Raw genomic sequence first — 8592 nt, forward strand, 5'->3', positions numbered from 1 at the left:
CCACACAGTGGGGTTGCTTGTCTCTTGTTCATGGGGGAGCCATCGAGCTGGTCCCAATCACAACCAAGGCTAAACATCTCATTCGTATTCCTGTTCAAGTCTTAGTTGTGGTCAGAGCTGATATGGCATAGTCCCAGTCCAATCTCAGGACTTGGGGACTGACACGATGCCCCTTCTTCAGATGGGACTCTCTTTACACATGGAGGGAAGGTCGTTACAAGCCCACTGCCAGGTCACTCCTTTTATTCCCCAGAGCATCTCCGTAAGAACTACTGTACAATATGAAAAGACTCACAATTATGTCTAAAATAAATTCTGTTCACAATAACAGATGACCTAGATCTTAGGAATTGGAACCTTTTCTCAGGTCTTTAGGGAAGCCCCTCTCAGGGGACAGGTGCCTGGCAGTGCTTGGGAGCAGGCACAGCAGAGTCAGGCACTGTCGGCCTGAGAGGATCTTGCTGGAGGACACCCCAGTTCTAAAAGGGGAGCCCCAGGGATGAGTGCAGCCTTGTGGAGATAGATGGCCCACCAACAGCAGCCACACAGTGACTGTCAAAGCACAGAGCCATGGTCACGATTCAGTAGAGACGGCAAATTTGGCACCTGTCTGAGTCAGGAGGGGCTCTTAGGAGACCTCACTAGCAGTGCTAACCGGGAAACAGACAGACTGAGGGACAAGAAGTGACTTGCCTAAAGCCACCGGGAAAGTCAGCAGCAGAATCAGGATGGGCCCAGCAGGTCTGTCTACCCACAATCCAGGGCATGCCACCAGGTCACACATGGCCTTGTCACACTCAATCCCCAGCAGAGACCTGATGGCTCACCCCACACATAGTCTGCTTGGTCTCACAAGTGGGAACACTGTGGCCTCTGGCAGGCAGCAAAGCAGTTCCCAAACTGCTGGGCTGTGGGTTGGAGGGCCCACAGTGCTGCCTGCAACCTGTAACCATTCAGTGGGGCCCTGTGCTGTTTGGGCTCTCATTCTGTGGTTAATGATCACCAGTCTGTGGGGGCTGACCCCAGCTTGTAGGGGACTGTCACTGTGCATGCCAAAGTTGTATAACTGAGATAAGATGAATGAATGACAAATAAAACTCTTACAAACAAACAAACAAACAAACAAAATTGCTCTACACGGTGCTGAGACATGGGAAGGAATGTGCATTCTCACCTGCTCCTATTTCCATCCACCCATTCATAAGCAGGGCTCCTGTAATCAAGCCACACTCTCTGGAAAAAAAGGTTTTTGTAAAACAAATTTTAACACTCCCTGGCGGTCTCCCTAACCATTCTAAAATACAAACCTAATTCTGTTTGTCCCCCAGGACCCTGCTTAATACATTTTAGTGACTCCCTGTTGCCTTCCAGGTAAAGTTCAATCATCTTAACATGGTTGTAAGATTCCTTATAATCGAATCCCTCTCTACCTTTCTAGGCCTGTGCCCATTCTGGACAACTTGTGGTGTCTAGAATGTATAATTTCTCTCATAGTTATACCTTTAAATAAGTTTCCTCCACCTGGAGTGCTCTGCCTTTCCAATTTCTGCTGTATAAATTCTTCAAGGCTCAACTCAAGGGTCACTTCCTCTGGCAATCTTTATCCTGAACTTTCCAGGGTGACCGTGTTCCGTTTCTGGGTTCCCATAATATTCCATGTACCCCTGTGTTGTAGCAGGTAGCTGATGGGCTGTGAACATTAGCTAACTTATCTATCTCCCTGACTAGCTGACAGTTCTATGATGTCAGGCACCCATGAACATTTGTTGGATGAATGAATGAATGAGTGAATGAATGAATGAAAAAACACCCGTCAACTATGAAGCCTTGAGAAATAGCTATTACAATATGGCCATTTCCCCCGCACGAGCATTATAACATTTACAAACAGGACCTTTCTTCTAATGTATTGTGTTATGCTACCAGTTTCATGAAACTTGAGAAGATCCTTAATTTAGGACCATAAACTTAAAAGACAAGGGATGAACAAAAGTACTTGTATTTACTTCCATGCATTAAAAAGAAATTCTTCCAACATCTCAACATACTTGTTTTGCTTTTTAAGACTAAAATTTCAAGACTACTTATTGATGTTGATTTCTTATGAGTTAAGAAATGTTCCAGGATGTAGCTTCATATTTGACATCTTACTTCCCGTCTGACAGACAGGAACCACTCAATCCGGCTTTCATTTTAATGTTCTCAGAGAATGTTTATTACCATCTACAAGGTTAAGCATTCAGATTTGTCACTGTGCTGGTGATCTGCTTATAGAATATGCATTCAGCAACACTGGCCAAGTATTACGAAGAAGCCCACGGCATAGAAAACACGATACTCCTTGTTATGGGGAGAAAACGAACAAAGGTGAGTCAGACAGATATGTAAACTGAAAAGTTCTTATCCATCACGATGTTTCCTCTCCCTCCTCCGTGTCGTTCATCTTTTTAAAAGCACACACCCGTCCATGTTCACACTTGCATTCTATATTCAGTGACTGTCCTTAGCACAGAATAGTTGAGGAGGGATTCTGGCTGAGTAGCGAGCAGCTGACCTGAGAGAGAAAAACAGCGGGTGAACCGAAGGTGCCACGCACCATACACATTCGGAGACAGTCACAGAGCCAGTGGCCCGAGCAATACCAAGAGGAAGGAAAACAAGCATTTCATTCTCTTTCCATCCCCGAGAAAATCAAGAAACACGATTACTTACAGATTACATGTATAAAGAGACCCAAGAAAAGCCCAGCTGAAGCAATCTTCGTGCTGTTAGCGCATAACCACCTTTGACTCTTTAGGAAATTGAAAAAATCAATTGCCTCGAGTCTGAAAGTATTAGGTCCAATGGGTTCGGTCTCAGATAAAAAGAACAGGCTGTAGCAAGAGAGCCCTTCTGAATCTAAGTAATACTATTTCTTGATTTTCTTGGGGTAGGAGGGGGGGAGAATGGGATGCATTCATAATTTCACACTGAAATGCCCTCTTGTTACCTCCAGTTCTTTTCATATGAGAGTGGACTATTGCACGGAATCCTTTCAGACTTCGAGCAGTCGGTTTTCCTGGATTTCCTAGAGTCAGGTTGTTACATTTTAGTATCATGAAGAGTGTTTTGATTGTGCTTTTCTGTGGCTTTATACATGGAAGTAACACGATAATACATTTCAGTGTCAAATTAATTGTCAGGAATTTTGCTCCCAGAGGCTGAAATACTACAGTGGTCCTAAGAATGCATTCCAGGGTGGTTCACCTTTCTGCCCCCACCCCCACCCCTTCCCCCAGCCTCTGAGCGTGCTGGCTGGGCAGACAAGCCTGCCTTGTATTCCTTTTAAGGAAACTGGCCCCAGTGGGTTCTTTCCTGCGTAGCTGCCGTCTCAGTGCAGTGGCTTTGTTAGTGAAAACAGACTCTGCGCTTCTTGCCCCAGGTGATTGGGGCGGGGACGGCGTAGGCAGAGCGGCCGCGTGTAGGCTTGGGAGGGGAAGGACTGTGTGCAAAGGCCTCAGGTGAGCTAACGCTGCCCGGCGAGCATTCTGAACACGGTGGTGGCAGATCAAACCAGATGCTCCCCGAGGGGTAATGAACGTGGAGAAGGCGGCTCAGTGAGCTGAGCAGCCTGGGGCCTGAGCAATGCTGACCACCTTTTCTGGTTCACTGACCTGGCTGCTAAAGCTGTGACCTCCTGCGCACCTCATGCCCTGGGTTTCTTTGCAACAACCTCGCCACAGCCACTGCGGGCAAGCAGGGGCAACACTGTAGCCTCCTGCTGACCTGACCTGATGCTCCCTCTGGAATTCTCTTCAATTAAGTTAGTTCAAACTCTGGCCCACACTCCCAGCCTCAGGAACAACATCCCAGCCCCTTTCTCAATAATGTTTGTTTCTAAAACAGCAAAAAAGCCTGTGTGTGTGGGGAGAGAGGGAGAGAGAGAGAGAGAGAGAGACTGGGAGGGAGAGAGAGAGACTGAGAGGAAGAGAGAAGTTTATTGAGTTATAATTTACCTATAGTAAAATTTGTTCTTTTTAATGTACAGTTCTAGGGTTTTAATGCTCACAGTTGTATAAACACTACCATCATCAGGATATAGGACATTTTCATCACCCTAAAAATTCCCTCGTGCCCCTTTGTGGTCAACCCCTCCCTCTACCTCTACCTCCAGCCTCTGGAAGCCACCGATGTGTTTTCAGCCCCTGTAGTTTTGCCTTTTTTCTCTGGTCTTATAAATGGGATCGTACAAGGCCTTCTTCAACATCCTTTTTAAACTACAACATGCACCCTGCCTAACTCTCTGTTAGCACATCATTCTTTGCCTTATTTTTTTCAGAACACTTAACATTATCTGAAAATAAGCTATTGTCATTTTTTGCTAATTGTCTGTCACTGGAACGCTCACACCTGCTGCAATGTGAGTGCAGGGACTTTGCTGCATTTGCTACTCCATCTCTGGGGTTCAGACTGCTATCTGTCATTGTGCAGGTGTTCAGCAAATATTTGCTGAATGAGCCACAAAATGAATGAGGACTTTGGAACTTCCCCAAACCCTCTCCATACTCAGGCAGACCTCGTTAATAAGAGATTATCCCTCTACAAAATGTGTAATCCAAGCTTCGCCGTGTTGCCAAAGTAGATGGTTTATCTGCAAGTAAAGCTATTAGAGGTAATTAGGCTGATCAAGATTATAAATTGTCTTTTAAAGTCACTTTCTGGATGATTAGATGACCTAGATAGAATTGGTCTGAAGCCTGTGAAATGGAAATAATGACAGTGACTATGTCCTAAGGTTGTTCTGAGGATTAAATGACGTGAAGTGTTTAGCACAGCGCTGCTCAACTGGGAGCTATTTTGCCCCCGAAGGGACATTGGGCAGCCTCTGGAGACATTTTATTGTTGTTGTCAAAACTAAGGGAGGGTTGTTACTGGCATCTGCTGCTAAAGACTCTACAATGCACACGGCAGCCCCTACACACAAAGAATTACCTAGCCCAAAATGTCAGTAGTGCCACCTGTGAGAAACCTTGAGTCAGAGCAGTGTCTGGCACATAGTAAGGCTACATTTGTGTTTGCTACTATTATTTTTAGGTCCTGGCCAGGTGGCTCAGTTAGTTGGAGCTTTGTCCGGTACACCAAAAGGTTATGGGTTTGATTCCTGGTCAGGGCATATACCTAGGTTGTGGGTTCAATCCCTGGCTGGGGTGCATTCGGGGAGGCAGCCCATCGATGTTTCTCTCTCACGTCTATGTCTCTCTCTGTCTCTTTTTCTGTTCCCCTCCCTCTAAAACACAATAAAAACATATACCCAGGTGAGGTTGAAATAACAACAAAAAAACATGAGAACCTGCGAAGACTGTTTAACATATATGGCAAAGGATACACATCCCCAAAAGAGAAAAAGGGCCTATAAAGCAGGAACGAGTCTATGAGTAAAAGACATGAACAGGCCATTCACCATAGGAGAAATTCAAATTTCCAGTAAATATGAAAAATGTTCAGATTTACTCGCAATGAAAGAAATGCAAATTAAAAAACAATTTTTTTTTCCTGTCAAATTGCCACAGGTTAAAAGAATAAAGTGGCTAGTGTTGAAGTTTGGTGAAATAAGGGCGCTCTCACACAGCTGGTATATGGGCACAGCTTTTCTGGGAGACAGTTGTCTACGCGAATCAACTACTTCAAAAATCTTCATGCCGTTTGTCTCAGTAATTCTCCTCTATAATCAGATTCACACAAAGATGTATGTATGTGAATATTCACGTTATGGTGCTATATAAAATTTTTTAAATGGCGTAATTGGAGTATGGTTAAATGAACTACGATGTATCTATGGACCATTAAAAATCAAATGAAGTCTTTAGAAATAACTTAATCTGCAGAGTTGTCATGGTCGATTGATGCAGAGGTGATGGTACAGAAATATGAACGAAAGGAGAGTGCAGATGCAAGGAGCGACATCAAAGGAAGAGTGCCAAGAAGCCACTTCCCCAGCTCTGGGAGCTGCCTTGGCTTCCCACAATTCCTCAGAGCAAATAGCCACATTAAATTCTAACAAAGTCACACACTTAAAGGTTTAGAGCTCGCTACATCTCTGTCTTTAATACATAAATCAAAGCCTCAAATGACGTTGTTGAAGAAAATTTCTTACACACCACTAGATGCTTGTCTACTCCAGGTTGATTTGTCTCTAACCCATTCTGTTGCTTCAGTTCTATCTTCAAAATAAGATTACAAGTGAAATAAAATCAAGAGTTAGCACAACCTATACTAGTCTGTTTCTAAGGCACTATGATTACCTACAAAATAACTTCAGCTTAATAATTAAATTTTAGTGACTGCTGGTGTTTAAAATGCCAATATTTAATGATGTACTTTATATAGTCATCTCAGTTATAAAACATTTTAGTGGATGAATTATGATAGTCAGAAAAAGTGAGATATTTTGACCCTTTAATTTTAATCCTTGACATTGAATCTTGGAGGATTTGATCCAGGGGATATTTGGAATTGGTCATTGGCTATTTGTTCTGCTAACACTTTAAGCAGTTAGTAACTATAGTCAGAATGATCAAAAGTATTTATAAAAATTGGATTTAAATATAACAGAACAATGTGGATAATAAAAGATTCCTGAAATACCTGAGATCATAGCATAATTTTCTAATCATTTGCTAAGTCAGAGATAATACACTGGTGTCCAGGAAGTAGATACTGATTCTCTATAACCTCAGAGCAGTGAGGCAGTGGCCCCGGACTTAGGGACCCTGGACAGGTCTCCTGACATCCACCATCTATCTGTACAGCACCAAAGAAGCCAGATGCAGGGCACCTGGGTCAGCCCATCACTAGCAGAGGGACCCATGGGGCTGCTAGGGAAGTTTGTCTTCCAGGTGCTCAAGAATAGGGTAAGCAGTCTGAGGTCATATTGGACGGTAGGGGATGGGGAAAGGGGAAGCAGGTCTGCAAGAAATACTATCACAAAAGAACTCAAATCAATAAAATTTGATATAGACAAAAGAATTAGACAAAAGTAGACCAAAGCATTGTTGTTCATAGAAAAGAATAGATACAACAAAACTAATTTCAGTGAAATAAAAATTAAGGTGGAAAATACAGGATGGGGCAAAAGCAAGTTTATAGTTGTATGAGAAACAGTTTATTCTTGTATTATTATTTATTAATTATTGTGTTATTTTCCGTATAAACAACTGTAAACCTACTTTTGCCCCACCCTGTATTGAAGTGGCTTAACTGCCTTTTATAGAAAAGTGATCAAGAAATTAAATTGACTTCATGGTGTTATATAAAGTAAACACTTTCTTCAACAATTTTATCTCCATTGGTAAAATTGTGATTGGAATGTTTGTATTCACAAATAAGAGAATGTCTGAGCGAATCAAAACAGGGTCAAAATGGGGAGTAGAAGGTCCACTGACCACCTAGTGACACCTGTAAGATGGGGAAGAATGACGGGACAGGGTCCCCCACCCCTCCCGCCAGCATCTCTACTGAAGGTGCTGCTGGCCCTATAGTCCAATACGCCTCAGTCCAGTAGGCTGTGTGGGCAACGACTCTCATCAGTTCTTCTCTGCCTTTGAATGATTCTTAACACTGTTCATAAAATAAGTAATATTTGAAACCCTACTCCCACTTGATTGCTGTTAGGCTTAGGCTCTAAGATCTCTTAACCCTTGACTCTTGTCTATCAATCCCTACCCCCAATCAGAAGAAAAGACAGTTCATTCATACTCATAATGTATTCACAGCATGACCGCTGTTCCCTGTCTCCTGCCCCCACTCGCCCATTGCTCCATAAAGCCCAGGGCTGGGTGGGTAAGGCCAAGAAAGGGGGTACATGGAGATGGATGGGTAGTGAGGGTTCAGGAGTGCGCAGGGAGAAGCTGTTAGGCATTAAGAAACAAACAAGCGAGAAAACAAGAGAAATGGAATAAAAATATTCGTTCGCACATATTCTTTATTCGCTATGAATTTTTCCTTCCCTGCGTATATTCTAAACAAAGTACTTTGTTTCACTAAGTTTATCAGAATGCAAAATCTGTTTTTGAAATAGGAACTGAAAATGTGGATTCTGTAACAATAAACCCAGTGTTTACAGGAAGAATGATAATAAATGAGCCCCTTCTACTGCTTTTATACCGTGTGGTAAAGTAGAACTACAACCTTCCGTGTCCTTAGTTTATCTTTACCTTTTGTCCCGTTTACTGTCCTCTACATATACTGTTTTCTGAACACCAGAATCCAGCACCGTGCCTGCTTCGCCCTTAATAAGTAAATGAATGAATGCTGACTGCTGTCCATATAACCTGGACATGACTGACTTTCAGCATTTTATTTTCAGTGAGTATATTGTGGGTTCATATTTATCACACAGATTGGTGAACAAGAGGAAATAGTCTGAAAATGCTTATTTGAAGGTAGTTTTCTTAGTGTCAAGTGACTGAAAATGAAGATGTCTCAGTTCAAGGCCTCTCTTTTTTCTTTTTTTTTAAAGTCTTACCCAAAAGGAAGTCTGAGGTCAGTTGCATAAACTTGAAGTACCACAGAGATGAACCTTACAGCAGGAAGAAGCCTGTTGTCAGTGCACCG

The sequence above is a fragment of the Miniopterus natalensis genome, chromosome 1 (genome assembly GCF_054644295.1).
Source record: "Miniopterus natalensis isolate mMinNat1 chromosome 1, mMinNat1.hap1, whole genome shotgun sequence".
Taxonomy (NCBI): Eukaryota; Metazoa; Chordata; class Mammalia; order Chiroptera; family Miniopteridae; genus Miniopterus; species Miniopterus natalensis.